The sequence below is a fragment of the Pleurodeles waltl genome, chromosome 9, assembly GCF_031143425.1.
Source record: "Pleurodeles waltl isolate 20211129_DDA chromosome 9, aPleWal1.hap1.20221129, whole genome shotgun sequence".
In the NCBI taxonomy this organism is placed as follows: domain Eukaryota; kingdom Metazoa; phylum Chordata; class Amphibia; order Caudata; family Salamandridae; genus Pleurodeles; species Pleurodeles waltl.
The window spans coordinates 576573201-576591407 of NC_090448.1; the positions used below are offsets into that span (position 1 = coordinate 576573201).

The 18207-nt window shown below is 45.0% G+C and overlaps 1 protein-coding gene across 1 annotated transcript in view; it reads right to left on the bottom strand.

Moving 5' to 3' along the window:
• The window catches only part of LOC138259682 (cytochrome P450 2G1-like), an 855404-nt gene that overhangs the window by 67009 nt on the left and 770188 nt on the right, over positions 1 to 18207 (bottom strand). The gene's annotated exons all lie outside the window — the stretch shown is intronic.

The window sequence follows — 18207 nt, forward strand, 5'->3', positions numbered from 1 at the left end:
GATAAAACTAGTACCTTCTGTTATAATAACACAGGGGTTTTTACTATCAAACATTTTATTAATTGTAACACCAAATTTGTAATTTATATTCTAAAATGTACATGTAACAAAATCTATGTGGGAAGCACTAAAAGACAGCTCAAACATCGAATACAGGAGCATATACGAGCCATTAGGAACAACGATATTAGGTATCCATTATCATCACATATGACATCGACACACCTACGTGATAATGTAATTTCATTTCATGGGATTGATCATATCCCATTGAACCCTAGGGGGGGCAACAGAGAACTGCAACTACGCAAACAAGAAGCAGCATGGATTTGCCGTTTACGCACGGTCGAGTTGGGACACAACACTGATCACGAATTTCATCATTTCTTGTAATGGTATTGTTGTATAATATATACACTAATATTGTACGAGTGGAGTACTGAATATTAGTACTTTCTTTCAAAACAATGGCGAAAACAATAGAGGCTTAAATACTGTCTCTTCACATGTAAACTTCAACCATTGTTTTGTGACTGTACTAGGGTTTAAATTACATGTCTTGATATTACTTCCTGATAGTATATTGTCTGCATGTACATGCTCATTGGATGCTAATAGACCTATTTTTTGTAAAATTGAGATTACATTATACTAGAGGCCATTGGCCTACTCTTGTCATCTTTTTCACTGTAAGATTATTGTCTATGACATCTCTTTTTGGGTTTCTTTTTGTTACTGCTTCACTATTTTTACTTTGCACAGTTAATGGCTTGCTCCCCTGATCTTTAGTGTCTTCCCCCCACTTTTCTCTATGCCTATTTTTCCGCTTTTTCTTTTACCCTCTTTTGGTTTTTCTTCTCTGCCCTCTCAATATATTTTTTCATTACCTAATTATGGTAATTACTTTTCAAATATATAGCGTTTGTCCATTTCAATTCACCTACTATTATACCACATAATTGCTTTGTCTACTCCAAAATGGCCGCCACTTAAATTATCCGTACTATGCCGCTTTTTGGGCATAGTCCTTTTTCTGTGTTTATACTCCTCCTCACGCACGATGTTTGTCATAAATGTTCGGCAATTCTTGCCGGCATTTCCTCTAAACTTGGACGCGCTACTTACTTCACTTTACCCGACGGGTGGCAACGCGACCGGGCCCGTCTCACGATTCTCTTTTCATTTGGAAAATCCGGCCGGTTACAACTTGCAACGTATAAACAATTTGGATTTACATAATTTAGGTAAGGCTGGACCACAGCCCTTCGATTTATTTATATAGTCGCGTTAACATATTTTAATTGACTTTTGTGGGACTTTGCCCACATTATATTATTTCTTTTTGATACATGTACAGTTTTTTCAATTTTTTCAACTCTTTTTATTTTTAGCCCATTGAATCTTTGTTCGTGTTTATACTTATCTTATATATTGATTCTTGAACCTACTTTGGAACCTACTACTTGGTATGTGCTTTTTCCAAGTATATTATTCTTTTCCCTATCCCCCCCCTTCTTCCTTACACGTATTCTTATTACTTTTATCTTCACCTAGCTTTCATCTCACTACTTTTTTATTTAAGTCTTACTCAGTTTTTAGTTATTATATCTTGGTGATGGTTCACTTAACATTTTGTGATGGTGATGTTGGCACTATCATGGTGCAGGGATTACTGCAACTATCATATTCATTACAGTTTATACGGCATGTTTTCTTCGAGCACATTTTCTTGCCACTAACGCAAAAATCTTTAAAAATCACCTTTTTCGATTTTTTTGCGAATTCTTTCTTTTCTATTTTTTCCCTTGTTGGTTTTATCCACCACTTATGACTAGAGGTTGACTTGTAACCAGAATTGTGATCTATTTGATGAAACTCTCTCTCTTGCTTAAATTTAATTCGTAATTACACTTGACTAGTGTTTTTTGCTTTATATTAAATAATAACCTGCTGATTCTGCTTTATATATTTTGATCTTTGTAATACTAGGAATACCATTGTTACCTTATCATTACTTTATGGCTTTTTGTTGTTATTTTTGCAGCCCTGAAGAAGCCCAACTGTATAGGGCGAAACGCGTTGGCTGCTGCATTGTTTGTTCTCACAAATTTATTGTGACACCAAATGTCTCTGATGAAATAAACCCTTTGGGAGAAACCTATGGAAACCTTGTGTCACCATATGTTTAACAAACTGGGACTCTTCTGAACTATTATTCGTGATTGACAACTGATAGTGGTGCACAACCCATTTTCTTGTATTGAGGTTTTAAAGGTTGTTCTCAACCCTCCTTAACAAGAGCAAGGAGAACCCCTAACAGGGTGACCAAAGAGGAGCTCAAAGGGGCTATAGCCCACTCCTTTTTGGGGTACTTCTCTGTAGGCGAACATGAGGCATGGCAAGAGGACATTCCATCTCGTTCTGAGTTTCTCAGAGAGTCCCATAATCATGCCTTTGAGAGTTTTATTAAACGTCTCAACCACCAATCCATTTGTTTGTGGATGATAAAGGGTGGTCAACTTGTACGAAACACCACACTCCTTCTACACTGCCTTGAGGTATGCAGACATGAAGTTACTACCTCTGTCTGCTACAACTTCCTTAGGGTAACCCACCCTGGAAAAGATTCCCAAGAGGGCCTTTGCCACTGCAGGCGCTGTAATGGTCCTTAAAGGGATAGCTTCTGGGTATCTTGTGGCATGGTCCACTACCAGAAGAATGAACCTATTACCAGAAGCTGCAGGAGTGCCAAGGAGGCCAACAATGTCAACCCCTACCCTCTCAAAGCCCACCCCAACCACTGGCAGTGGGATTAAGGGGGCCTTTGGTTTGCCACCAGTCTTGCCACTGACTTGTCAGGTCACACAGGAGGGACAAAACTCCTTTGTGTCCTCTGACATATGAGGCCAGTGAAAGTGTGGAACAAGTGTGTCCCAGGTTTTACGTTGCCCCAAATGTCCAGCCAAGGGAATATCATGTGCCAGTGTTAGGGGGAATTCCCTATACTGTAAATGGATGACCAGACATTTAGTAGCACCAGGTTTAGGGTCCTTTGCCTCAGTATAAAGGAGATTGTTCTCCCAGTAAACTCTGTGAGAATCACTGATATCCCCATTTTGCTGTTTGTCAGCTTGCTGTCTTAGACCCTCTAGTGTGGGACAGGTCTATTGTGACATACTCATTTCCTCCCTGGGAGGCCCTCCTTCTCCCAAGAGCTCAGCTGTGTGAGCTTGAAGCTCCTCTGGTGTAGTTTCTGCACAGGGAGTTGACTCTTCATCATCAAAAGGGGAATCTACTGGAGAGGGAGGGATAGTGGAGAAAGGGTTTGCTGTTTTCACCCCTAGTTTTTGGGAGCACTTGGTCCTTTTTTCCAGGATCCAAGTTTCCCTGTCCTCTTTGCTCCTTGGCCTGAGCCCTGGTAAGAGCAAAGATATGCCCTGGAATGTCCAGCATGGCTACATGGGCCTCCAACTCCACTTCAGCCCAAGATGAAGTTTCCAAATAATTGTCTAAGAGACACTCTACAGGTAAGTCAGTGGATACCACAACCTTTTTAGGACCAGTAACCCACTCCCCCAGTTGAGATTCACAACAGCCATCGGGTGGCTAACAATGTTGTTATGGGCGTCAGTAACTTGGTACTGATGACCAAGTAGGTGTTGCTCAGGGGCAACCAGTTTCTCCATCACCATAGTGACACTGGCTCCTGTGTACCTGTAGGCCTCAACCTAAACACCATTTATTAGGGGTAGTTGCTTGTACTTATCCATATTAATGGGACAAGAAACTAAGGAGGCAAGGTCAATGCCACCATCAGAGACTAAAACAGCCTCAGTGGTCTCCCTAACTAGAACATCCCCCACTACATTACCAAAAGTGAACTCAGCTACACCCTTTGTTTGGCTATTAGTAGAGTTTTTCCCACCACCACTGTTATTACTAGGGGCACCAGTGGAAGCAGTGGGGGTTGTGGTGGTGGGAGGTTTGGTGTTTCTCTTGGGACAAGTGGGGTCACTTGCCCAATGGCCTTTGTTCTTACACAAATAACACCAAGGCCTTTTCTGATTATATGAAGAGGATTTGGACCCACCACCCCCATAAGATTTTTGTGGGCCTGTTAAGGACTCTGATGATTTTTTATCTCTGTCCCCACCTTTGTCATGAGACTTACCATCCTTCTTCTTGCTGTCCTTGTGACCCCCTGTATGAGCTTTTCTGCTCACCCTTGTTCTGACCCATTTGTCTGCCTTCTTTCCCAGTTCTTTTGGAGAGGTCAGATCTGAGTCCACAAGATACTGGTGCAACAAACTAGACACCCAATTGTTAAGAATATGCTCTCTCAGAATCAGATTATATAAGCTTTCAAAGTCAGTCACCTTACTGCCATTTAACCAACCTTCTAAGGCCTTCACTGAGCAGTCCCCAAAGTCTACCCAATCCTGTGAAGACTTTTTTCTAGGCTCTCTGAACTTGATTCTATATTGTTCAGTGATTAAGCCTACTCCATCCAAGAGTGCACTTTTCAGAACATGGTAGTTGTCTGAGTCATCTTCTCTGAGAATCAGGAGGCTGTCTCTCCCCTTGCCAGTGAAAGACAACCACAGGACTGCAGCCCACTGTGCTTGGGGGACCCTCTGAACTTTACAAGCCCTCTCAAGTGCAGCAAACCACTTGTAAATGTCATCCCCATCCTTGTAAGGGGTACAACTTTGTGCAGGTTTCTGGAATCAAATGTATGTTCTCTAACGCTGGGGTTCCTGAAACTACTGCTGCTGTCACCATGGGGAACTAACCCCAACGTCAACCCCGCCTTTCCCTTTCCACAGCCAGAGATTCCCTGTCTAAGACCAACTTTTGCTGCTGTAGCCTCAGTCTGGCCTCTTCCAACCTCAGCTTTCTGAGTTCCCTCTCTAGGGACTGGTCCTCAGGGTTGGATGTGTGTGACACCTCTGAGACAGAAGTGACATGGGAATTAGCAGAGGAAGATTTTTCGCTAACTTGAGTACTCTAGTTACCTGGCCTCCAGGTGTGAAGGGTACCCTACCTGTGTGTGACCCGTTCCCACTACCAGCTACACTAGGAGGTTTGTTCATGGAAAGATCTGTAGAAGGACCCTATCCTGGATCTTCAGAATGCTCTCCTGAATCTACCGGGGTTAAATCGCCCCCTACCTCCCCCTCTGACTGTACCTGACCAGTAGGAAGTCCTTGGTCATCTTGCAGGAGGAGATTCAGGAGAAATTCCGTGTTGGGGTTCTTTGCAATCCCTAAACTTCTTTCTAAGCAGAGACCCCTCAAATGTTTGAAATTCAAGCTTTCATATTTTGTCTTTACAACCCTGGGGGTAGCCTCTACAACAGACATATGGGGTTATTCTAACTTTGGAGGAGGTGTTAATCCGTCCCAAAAGTGACGGAAAAGTGACGGATTTACCACCAGCCGTATTACGAGTCCATTATATCCTATGGAACTCGTAATACGGCTGGTGGTATATCCGTCACTTTACCGTCACTTTTGGGACGGATTAACACTCCTCCAAAGTTAGAATAACCCCCATAGTGTAGGAAAGAGGTTAGGGAGAAGAAAAAAAGTTAGCAAACTATTTGGCCTAACTTTTTAGAGAAAAGAAAATACTTTTCAAAACGTTTCACAACTTTTAGAAAGTTTTAAAGAACTTTTTAGAAAGGGAAAAATTACTGCTATGTTCAATTGTATATAGCTCTAAGTATTGGAGTACAGGTTTCATTTTGAAACGGACTAGTAACAAAGTGGTAAAGCAATTGCAAGTACTTATCCCACAGCCGCATCACCAATGTAGGAGGCAGGCCTGGTTTGTAGTGGGTACCTAAGGTACTTACACCTTATACCAGGTCCAGTTATCCCTTCTTAGTGAAATGTAGGGAGTGTTCTAGCAGCTTTGGGCTGAACTAGGATACATGCAAAGCTCCTGCAATTTCACTATAGCTACACAGTACTTATACACAATAAAAGACAATACTCGGTGTTGCCAAAAATAAAGGTACTTTATTTTAGTGACAGAAGGCCAAAAATATCTTAGAGACAATACTCCTTCTGGAGGTAAGTATTATTTATAATATATACACTAGTAACCAAAATCAGGTAAGTAAACAGCCATAGAATAGTGCAAAAAGTAGAAAATACAATAAAATGCAATAGGCCTAGGGGCAAAAAAACTATACACTAAGAAAGTGGAATGCGAATCACGAATTCCACTCTAGGCAAGTGTAGTGTGTAGAGGGACACTGGGAGTGTAAGAAAACACCAAAGGTAAGTAAAATACCCCACCCCAGAGCCCAGGAAAGTAGGAGTAAAGAACCGCAAGTTTCCTCAGGACACACTACAAGTCGTGATAAGAAAGTTTGCAAGACCCAAGCAAGACTGCAATCAACAACTGGTGAATTCCTGGACCGAAAGACCTGTGACGAGAGGACACCAAGACTAGAAGTCGCAGAAGATTCTAGGAGTGACAGGGGCCCTGCTAACCTAGAAGATGGTGCAAAAGTGGATTCTCCGGAAAGAAGAAGAGTACAGAAGAGCACCAAAGAAGATGGCTGTGGGGTCCTGCATGGTGCAGGAGATGTCCCACATCGAGCTGTTGGATGCAGGCAGTATTCGGCGCTGGATTTGTCCAACAAGCCTTGGTTCAAGCGAGGTTGCGGCTTGCGTCAAAATGACGCTGCCCGGGCCTAGGAGGGACCTGGGGTCTCAACTCAGACTGAGCAGACAGAGAGGGCTCTCAGTACTTTAGAGAGCCTTCTGAAGACCATGCAGCACCCCCGGGAGTCACAGGACACAAGGACAAAGGAGGTGCAAAATGCGATTGATGCAGCACTACAAAGGAAGGTCCTACGCCATCGAAGATCAACTGAGCGAGTTGAGCGTCGCAGGATAGAGTGCTGGGGACCTGGGCCAGGCTGTGCATGAAGGAATTTCACAAAGAGTGCATAGAGGCATCAGGAGGTGAAGAAGACGGGGTGCACAGGGGTACTGTCGTACTCTGGGAAGGCAAGCTCTGACCTCCTCCAAACTGGGACAGCAGGACCTTAGAACAATATATGTTGAAGAGGTCCGCCACTTGTGTTCCAAGGAGAAAGCTTGTCGCCAGGAGAGGACTCCAAGAGAACAGGTCATCGACTTAGAAGGTGCCTGCAAGAGGAGGGAAGTGACTCCGTCACTCCACGGGAGATTTGTTTGGTCCTTCTGGTGCATGGTGAAGACAGGGAGTCCTCAGACCGCGCACACCATGGAAACTGTTGCAGTTGCTGGCTGGAGCTCAGGTTGCAGAGGGAAAGTAGTCCTTCTTGATACTTTGTTGCTGTTGCAGCGGTTCTTGTAGCAGTCTGCGGTCGATTCGAGGTCAGAGGATGACGCAATAGTTGCAGAGGATTCTTGCTGTAAACTTGCAAGTAGAATCTGAAGAAAAAACCCACAGGAGAAATCCTAAATAGCCCTGAGAGGGGGATTGGCTACCTTATCAGGTATGGACCTATCACGAGGGGTCTCTGACGTCACCTGCTGGCACTGGTCACTCAAAGGCCTCCAGAGTTTCCGGACACCTTGGAAAACAAGATGGCTGAAGTCTGGGACAAACTGGAGGAGCTCTGGGCACGACCCCTGGGGTGGTGATGGACAGGGGAGTGGTCACTCCCCTTACCTTTGTCCAGTTTCGTGCCAGAGCAGGGACTGAGGGTCCCTGAATTGGTGTAGACTGGCTTATGCAAGGAGGGCACCAGCTGTGCCCTTCAAAGCATTTCCAGAGGCTGAGGGACGCTACCCCTCCCCAGCCTGTAACACACATTTGCAATGGAGGAGGGTGTAACACCCCCCTCTCAAAGGAAATGCTTTGTTCTGCTTTCCTGTGACTGAGCTGCTCAGGCCCCAGGAGGGCAGAACCCAGCCCTCTGCAGTGCAAGCCTCAGGGAGCAGGTTTGGCAGTACTGGGGGTCCATGATGGAGCCCCCAGGATGCATGCAATTGGTTCCCCAATACTAGATTTAGAATGGGGGGACAATTCCATGATGTTAGACACCTTACATGGCCATAGTCGGAGTTACCATTGTGAAACTACATGTAGGTATTGACCTATGTGTAGTGCACGTGTGTAATGGTGTCCCCACACTCACAAAGTCCCGGGAATTGGCCCTGAACTATGTGGGGGGATCTTTGCTAGTGCAAGGGTGCCCTCACACTTAGTAACTTTGTACCTAAGCTTCAGTAAATGAAGGTTAGACATATAGGTGACTTATAAGTTACTTAAGTGCAGTGAAAATGGCTGTGAAATAGTATGTGCACTATTTCACACAGGCTGTAATGGCAGGCCTGTGGAAGGGTTTGTCTGAGCTCCTTATGGGTGCCAAAAGTAATGCTGCAGCCCATAAGGATCACCTGGAACCCCATTACCCTGGGTACCTAGGTACCATATTCTAGGGAATTTTAAGGGTGTTCCAGTGTGCCAATTACAATTGGTAAAAATGGTCACTAGCCTATAGTGACAATTTTAAAGGCAGAGAGAGCATAAGCACTGAGATTCTGATTAGCAGAGCCTCAGTGACACAGTTAGTCACTACACAGGGACACACATTCAGGCCACAAAGTATGAGCACTGGGGTCCTGGCTAGCAGTATGACCTAGGCAGTAAATCCCACCTACCGCCACGGCGACGGCCTCCAAAAGACCGCCGCCGTGGCTACCTACCGTCTGCCATATTATGACAGTAGCTGGAATTCCGCCAGAACACTGGCGCAATTCCTGATACGGTCATGGTGGCGGACGGTGGTAAGGTGGTGCTGCTGCCAGCAGCAGCGCCACGCAAGTAGAACGCTGCCGACCTTATCATAACCCGCGAGACTCCTATCAGTACCAGGGAAGAAATTCCCTGGCGCTGATACTGGAGGTCAGAATGCTGTCTTGTGACCAGCATCTGCAAATGGCCACTGGAAAATGTGGGCAACAGAGTGGCAACTTTCTAAAGTTGCTTTTTACTCAAAAGTTACATTAAATTCAATTTGGGCATCAAGTTGGTTTTAGGTTAATGATTCTTTTGATACCTTGAAGCACCAGCTTTAGTAGTCCCATTCCAGAGTTAATACAGCTGAGCTGTTAGTGTTTAATCCTGTACTTGCTAATGTGGCTACTATCCTTTTTGCAGTAAAAATGACAATTTGGGGTTTTACTGTTAGGGCATATAAAACGAATGTCCTGCTTTTCAGTGAACAGAATCCAGCAGTATGGACTGACAGGCATAACTTAGGGGTGACCTATATATATTAAAAAGGGAGCTGTGAACTTTGCAATTAGTTTAAATGGCAAGGTTTAGTTAGCAGTTTGAAACTGTTCCAAAAGTCTGCAGGGGCACGCTAGAAGACATGTTCTACTTTGTCACGCTTGTGATGACACAAAAAGTGCTGCAATCAATGAGGGACACTTTAACCTACAGGCCCTCTGTACCTCTGGTACCAGATAGTAGGACTTACAAGTAAGTTAACGTTTGCCAATTGGGAATAAAACAATTAAACATATACTTTTCAAGCTCAGAGCACTGGTACTGAGATCTGGTTAGGAGGCTTCAGTGCAATCTCCGAGTCAGTGCACCAGTACCAATAGTCAAAAGTGGGGAAAAACGTTGCATGTAAGCCTGTAATAAGCCACTTCACACATGTGAGCAAATTATGTGATGGTATGCTGTGCAGTGCACTCCCTCCCACCTTGTTTTGATTGGGTCCTTTCTGAGCTATAGGGCTGATGAGCTCATTGGGGTGCACCTGCACAGTGAAGTGGTACAGATACCTGAGAAGACTGTGAGCAGCATTGCCAGCACCCTCACATCTAAAGTGTTAATCTCTATTGAAGAAGGAATAAATCCTGAAAAACATGTCGGGAGATACACAACAGTGGCTTCACCAATAATGTTGAAAGTTAAAGACTTTCAACTAAAGTGAGTGCTGTCAAGCACTGCATCTTCCTCAAAGCATAGTTCCTATTTGGGTGCTGGTATGCCAGACAGTGTGATCCCTCCTCCCTTGTGAGACCCTATAGGCATTAACAATTGCCATTCTGTATATATTTGGTAAGTTGTGCATAATATTTAATAGTACTTAGTAGTTTGTATAATGAAGTATTATTTCTTCTTTACTAGAAATGTACTTAATAGACAGCTATCTAGTAAGTGCTGGTTTTTGTGTTGCTAAGATCTGAGTCTCTAATCGATAGCATCTTGCTTAAGTAAGGACTTAAATCCCCTGCCTCACTACCCTCAGAGTTAAGTGCTAAAATAGGATACTTTGCTTCCAGATGGTAGATGGTAAAGTCTGCAGTACTGTGGACCCACTAGCAAAAGGAGCCAGAGGTTACTGCAACCCAACTCAAATGCTAGGTAACAGATCCACCATCTGATAAGTGAAAGTATGAGTTGCCCATGCCAGCACTGAAGCAATCTCTTCAAGGGAGGAAGGGGCATCAGAACTCATAACCTCTCTTGAGTTATGGACACTCTTCAGGCTCAACAACATAAAGAGGGAAGTGAGAAAGTATATCCTTTTTCATGTCTAAATCAAGGGGCCAGCACAATTTGGCTTTATTATAGAAGGCAGAAATTAGCTTACATTATATTTTTAATGAATGTCCCAATCAAATGCCTTTCTTTTGGCTTTCGTTTCTCATAAACCTACATGCTTAGTACAGAGATGCATAATTTACAATCATGTTTTCACACTTGGTAGAAATATTCTTAGGTCTGTTGCTAGACAAGTTCTTTTACTTGCCAAAAGAAATCTGTAAATAACACATAAGTATATACGTGCATAGAGGGACTTTCATTAAGCTCTCATCTTTAATTGGTAGGCTATAGAGTTTGTCTCTGCCCACCACAACATAATACATGAGGCAGTGGGTTATAGAAATTCAGCAGTTGTTTCCCTTTTGTGCGAGTGACGCTATAATGTTAAGCCCAATGCTGTCAGTCACGGAGAAAATAGTCTCCTGTAAAAGAGTCTTGTGAGTCAATGTGCATTGCATAAAATAAGGATATTTTCCTTTATTATTCAAACTTCTTTTGATTTTGCGAGGGCCTGGCAGCTCTACAGACCGATGTTGGGGGGCCACTTTTTCTATTTGTGTTGTAGTCAGAAAATCAGATTGCTCCATCCCACGCGACAAGGACTGGCCTCGTTCGGCCAAGATGGACAGTGAGAAAAAATCCCTCTTGGCCAACCAGATATCACTGTATGTAATAAATTTGCAGTCCTACAGGACTGCCACAGGAATCGTGTGGGACCAAACATGTAGATATTACTAACATTTGAACCTTAATTTCTCAAAAATATCTGAACTGATTGTAGGAGGCTGGCCTGGCTTGTAGTGGGTACCAAAGGTACTTACACCTTGTGCCAGGTCCAGTTATCCCTTATTAGTAGAATAGAGGTGTTTCTAGCAGTTTAGGCTGATAGAAGGTAACTATGGCAAGGCAGCTTAGGCTGAACTAGGAGACATGCAAAGCTCCTACTATACCACTTATATCATATGCACAATATCATAAGAAAACACAATACACAGAGTTACTAAAAATAAAGGTAATTTATTTTTATGACAATATGCCACAAGTATCTCAGTGAGTACCCTCAGTAAGAACGTAAGTACTATACACAAGTTATATGTACACAAACCCAAAACAGGTAAGTAAGAGTCAGAAAAGTAATGCAAACATTGTAGAATTACAATAGGTTGCAATAGGCAAGCATAGGTATAGGGGCAAAACAAACCATATACTCCAAAAGTGGAATGCGAATCACGAATGGACCCCAAACCTATGTGAGCTTGCAGAGGGTCGCTGGGACTGTAAGAAAACAGTCAGGGTGTCCAAGATACCCCACCTCAAGACCCTGAAAAGTAGGAGTAAAGTACACCTACTACCCCAAGAGAGCACAATAGTCGTGATAGGGGGATTCTGCAAGAACAACAAACACCAGCAGTGCACTGACAATGGATTTCCAGACCTGAGGACCTGCAAGGCAAGGGGACCAAGTCCAATAGTCGTGACAGTGTCAGGGCCAGGCAGGAGCCCAGGAAACCCCGGATGAAGGTGCAAGGAAGCTGCCTCTGGATGGAAGAAGCTTGGAGTTCTGCAGGAAAGAAGAGGACTAGGAACTTCTTCTTTGGAAGACAGATATTCCACGTCGCGCTGAAGCTTGCAGAGGTGTTCCTACGCAGAAATACCACAAAGAAGCCTTGCTAGCTGCAAGAGTTGCAGTAGAGGTTTTTGGCTGCTGCTGAGGACCAGGAAGGAACAGGATGTCGCCACTTGGAAGAGGATACAGAGGGGGCACTCAGCAACTCAGGAAGCCCTCACAAAAGCAGGCAGCACCCGCAGAAGTACCCCAACAGGCACTTAGAAGATTAGTGAACCGGAGTCCACGCGAAGTTACAAAAGAAGGTCCCACGACGTCGGAGGCCAACTCAGAGGGTTGTGCACTGCAGGACAGAGTGCTGGGGACCCAGGCTAGGCTGTTCATGAAGGAAATCTTGGAAGAGTGCACAGAAGCTGGAGCAGCTGCAAATCACACAGTACACAGCTTTGCAGTCTAGTGTGGGGAGGCAAGGACTTACCTCCACCAAACTTGGACTGAAGAGTCACTGGACTGTGGGAGTCACTTGGACAGAGTTTTTGTGTTCCAGGGACCACGCTCGTCAGGATGAGAGGGGACCCAGAGGACCGGTGATGCAGTCTTTTGGTGCCTGCATTAGCAGGGGGAAGATTCCGTCGACCCACAGGAGATTTCTTTGGAGCTTCTGGTGTAGGGTGAAGGCAGGCTACCCCCAGAGCATGCACCACCTGGAAACAGTCGAGAAAGCTGGCAGGATTAGACGCTACAATCTTGCTGGTAGTCGTCTTGCTACTTTGTTGCAGTTTTGCAGGCGTCCTGGAGCAGTCAGCGGTCGATCCTTGGTAGAAGGCGAAGAGGGAGATGCAGAGGAACTCTGGTGAGCTCTTGCATTCGTTATCTGAAGAATTCCCCAAAGCAGAGAGCCTAAATAGCCAGAAAAGGAGGTTTGGCTACCAAGGAAGGAGGAATTGCTACCAAGAGAGGTAAGAGCCTATCAGAAGGAGCCTCTGACGTCACCTGCTGGCACTGGCCACTCAGAGCAGTCCAGTGTGCCCCCAACACCTCTGTTTCCAACATGGCAGAGGTCTGGGACACACTGGAGGAGCTCTGGGCACCTCCCCTTGGAGGTACTGGTCAGGTTCCTTTGTCCAGTTTCGCGCCAGAGCAGGGCTGGGTGATCCCTGAACCGGTGTAGACTGGCTAATGCAGAGATGAGCACCATCTGTGCCCATCAAAGCATTTCCAGAGGCTGGGGTAGGCTACTCCTCCCCAGCCCTTCACACCTATTTCCAAAGGGAGAGGGTGTAACACCCTCTCTCAGAGGAAATCCTTTGTTCTGCCTTCATGGCCAGAGCTGCCTGGACCCCAGGAGGGCAGAAATATTTCTGAGGGTTTGGCAGCAGCTGCAGTGGAAACCCCAGAAAGGCAGTTTGGCAGTACCCAGGTTCTGTGCTAGAGTCCCGGGGGATCATGGAATTGTCCCCCCAATACCAGAATGGTAATGGGGTGACAATTCCATGATCTTAGACATGTTACATGGCCATGTTCGGAGTTACCATTGTGACGCTACATAGGTAGTGACCTATGTACAGTGCACGCGTGTAATGGTGTCCCCGCACTCACAAAGTCTGGGGCATTTGCCCTGAACGATGCGGTGGCACCTTGTCTAGTGCCAGGGTGCCCACACACTAAGTAACTTGGCACCCAACCTTCACCAGATGAAGGTTAAACATATAGGTGACTTATAAGTTACTTATGTGCAGTGGTAAATGGCTGTGAAATAACGTGGATGTTATTTCATGCAGGCTGCAGTGGCAGGCCTGTGTAAGAATTGTCAGAGCTCCCTATGAGTGGCAAAAGAAATGCTGCAGCCCATAGGGATCTACTGGAACCCCAATATCCTGGGTACCTCAGTACCATATACAAGGGAATTATATGGGTGTACCAGTATGCCAATGTGAATTTGTAAATGTAGTCACTAGCCTGTTAGTGACAAATTTGGAATCAGAGAGAGCATAAACACTGAGGTTCTGGTTAGCAGAGCCTCAGTGATACAGTTAGGCACCACACAGGGAACACATACAGGGCACATACTATGGGCACTGGGGCCCTGCCTGGCAGGGTCCCAGTGACACAAAGACTAAAACAACATACATACAGTGAAATATGGGGGTAACATGCCAGGCAAGATAGTACTTTCCTACACTGATTTACACCAAATCACAAAAGCATGCTTTCTGAGTAAAGGTATAGCTTTCTACCAAAAACAGGCCATACACAATGAGGGTTGGTATTGTTACATGTGGTAATTAAATAATGTTTTCCATTAAAAAAAAACACTGAAAATAAAGAAGGTTAAAGTGAGGTTATAGTTGGGTATTCTAATAATATCCTACTTTACATAAAAAAAGCTTAGAAATTCACTGAAAAAACAAAGGTTAAAGTGATGTTATAGTTAGGTGAAAATGTCAGTTTTAACATAACATTTAAGCTAAAAATTACATCTCTCAAGACATGTGCTATGACATCATTTATAACATCACTGATGACAACAAATCATTGATGACATCATTGTTTATGGTGCTGGTATGGCTTACAGTATAGTATGACATCCCTTTAATCTTTTTTTTCCAGTGAATATAGATAGTACCTTTGTTGCATGAGCCTTGAGATAATTACGTCAGTTTCCACTACCACACACTAGCACCCACCCCGTGAGAGGAGTTAGATATCAGTGGGTGATGGATCGATGATTAGATAGATAGATAGATAGATAGATAGATAGATAGATAGATAGATAGATAGATAGATAGATAGATAGGAAATATTACTATTGTAAAATTAGAGAGCTGTTAAGCGACTGAAAAGATGGGTAAACTGAGTAAACAGAAGTAGAAAGGGGATGCTGTACTCATGCTTCAAATTACTAAGAAACAACACCTCACCTGGTATTTTAATCCTCTGTTTTCATGTTTGCATTAACATTTCAATGTTCAGGTCCTTTACACTTCTCTTCAAGATATGCTTTATATTGAACACATTATCATCCAGGAGTGCCACACTTGGGTCACACATACAGAATATTGGCAGCCTAGTTGCTAATTAGAGCTCTGTGGGAAACGGCAGTTAGCTAGGGAGTTAATTGACAGACTAGACTACTACTGTTGTTTAAAGTGCCTTTCAGTCTGCATGTCAGAATGCTTTATTAACATGGATAAGAGAGATATTAGAGAACTGATTGAAAATGTGTCCTCATTTTAGTTTTCCAGAGGACTAATCATAATTTCTATGACAACACGAATCGTTAATTTCTAAAGGAAATGCTTTATGTTTTTCAGCTTTGAGTCCATTAAGAGGGCTTCAGATGTGTCACAGGTTTGTAATGAAATACAGAACAATGGGGAATCATGGGGAATCACCTGACAGGCTACTGCTACTGTTACCAGACTTTTGCCCTCATTATGACCTAAGCAGTAAATCCCGCCTACTGCCACAGCGAAGGCCACCAAAAGACCGTCGCCGTGGCTACCTAAAGTCCTCCATTTTGTGACCGTAGCCGGAATTCCGACAGAAGGCTGGCGCAATTCCAGCTACGGTCATGGCGGCAGACAGCGGTAAGGTGGTGCTGCTGCGCCAAGCCAGTAGAACGCTGCCAACCGTATCATGACACGTGATACGGCCTGGTGGTGTTCCGCTGGTGGACACTGGTGCTGGCAGCAGCGCCCCGTCTCGTCTCCTGCCGGAGGACCCCCTGCAAGCAGGTAAGTCGGATTCTCCGACAAGGTAGGGGGGTGTTGTGTGTGTGTGAGTGGGGGTGTGTGTGACTGTTTTTGTATGCATGCATGCTGGTGTGAGGCGTGTGGAATGTGTGTGTGCAGGAATGGGTGTGAATGTACGTGTATGTTTTGTCGTATCAATGCGTGTGTGCTTGTATGTATGTCAGTGTGTGTTGCTGTGTGGGTGTATGAATGTATGCATGTGTGGGCGAATGTGGGTATGCGTGTGTGTATGAGTGTGTATGTCTATGCGTGTAGGTGTGTTTATGTCGTGGGTTAAGTGAGGGAGGTCCCTGGGGTGGGGGAGGGTGGCGGGGTAGACTCCTATCAGTGCCCGGGAAGGAATTCCCTGGCACTGATAGTGTCTACCACCATGGTTTTCGTGGCGGTAAGATTGCCACGAAAACCATGGCGGTAGGCGGGGTCATAATCCCGAGGGTAGGATTGTGACGGCCGCCTGGCTGGAGACCGAAGTCTCCAGCCCAGCGGGTGTTACCGCCCTGGCGGACAGAGTGGTACATTGGCGGTTTGACTTGTGCCAAACCGCCAATGTCATATTTTGGGGAAAGGTACCGCCAGCCTGTTGGCGGTGCCTTTCTCCAAAATAACACCGTCCGCCAGAGTCGTAATGTGGGCCTTTGTTCTCAAATGATTGAGTAAGATAGTGAGTATGTGCTCTCATAGCAACTTCTAGAACCTCTATGAGAAATCATAAAATAAAACAGTGAATTCTCAAACATGGTTCGTCAGCTCCCAGCAGAGGGTCATTATTTTTCCCAGGGTGTAATCATCTGTGAACTCACCAGAATCGATAAAAAGCTGATATGATACATAAATGCAACATGTGCCCCCCTCTCTGAGTCTTGTTAGGCCCTGAGGTACCCCATGCCCCAGGGCACCTCTCTTGAATAAAGGAGAGGGGAGCACGCATGGACCCCCCTCCAGAGGCCAATTTCAGCCAAGGTTACCCCTTACCCCACGGCCCAGTTTTATATTTAGGGGCAGGAGGACACACATCACCCCTCCCTGGGCTGACATAGGCCCTAAGAACCCCATCACCAGGGACCCAGTGTTATTTTGATGGGAGGTGTCCATGGTCACCCTCTGTGGGTCGATTAAGACTCCAAGGGCCCCATTCCTCAGGGCCTGGCAGTATTTTCAGGGGAAGGAGGTCTGTGTTCCCCCCTCCCACGTGGGTCAGTTTTTGCCCTAGGGACCCCAATCCCCAGGGCCCAGTGTTATTTTGAGGAGGTATATGTGGCACGCTTCTCTGGGCCTATTTTGGCACCCAAGGACTCCACCCCTTGGGCCTGGGAGCATTTTCAAAGGGGAAGAGGCATGAAGCCCCCTCCCAGGGCCAATTTCAGCCCCAGGGACCCCATCCCCCTAGGCCCAGCACAACAAAAGCTGGGTGCCCTGGTCCAAGAGACATGGCCCAAGGGAAAGAAAACTCCCTCAGCCAATACAAATGCTCTATTTCTTAATTATTTCTCCCACAAGAGTCTCTAAGACTCTTGCAAGCCCAAGTGCTAAAATATGCATTTATTTTTTACCCTCAATTTCTCAAAAACTCCTGAACAGATTTAGACCAAATCTCAAAAAGCACAATCTGCAGACCACAATCTAGCTTCCTGCTAGATTTGATGTAATTCTGTTCAGCAGTTTTTGCTGTAGGAATTCTTAAAGAAGTCTATGGAAAATGCATGGCTGATCACACTGAAACTTGCCATGCACAAAATAGTCAAAAAGTAGTACTTTTTTGGGAAGTTTAATGGAGATTTGTCAAAAGGCGCCAAAGTTATTAGCATCACAAAAAATGCTTTGCCAGTGAAAGTGTTACTCAAATGTGACATTACCTTAAAAACTAAAAGGCAAGAGGCATCTGGCAAAACAGGAATTTTTCATTTAAATAAACATTAAGGCCGGGAGAGAAGTCTCTCGATGTACATCAGGTCGTGGTAGGCTTTTATACATTTATCTGAAAATCATAAAGCAACAAAATACATTCCTCTCATGGTTTAGAATGCGAACAGTTGTCATGGAGTCCTAATTCCAGTTCCAGATAATGAATGGAGGTGGGCCTCGACCTTGCATGGACACAATGCGGGCCAGTGGGTACATGTTTAGATGTCCGGCCTGAGGGTCGTGTGGTTGCTGCGTTTGCTGTGTGTGCTGTGTTCTGATTGGCTAAATGTTCCTAACTACATGTGGCATCTTACTTTATGGTGTTTTTGGGAACGCACACTAACCCCGTGGCATGTGTGTTTTTATTGGAGCCAATCTCTGGGGACCTTTGTGGTGTCTCTCTGCCTG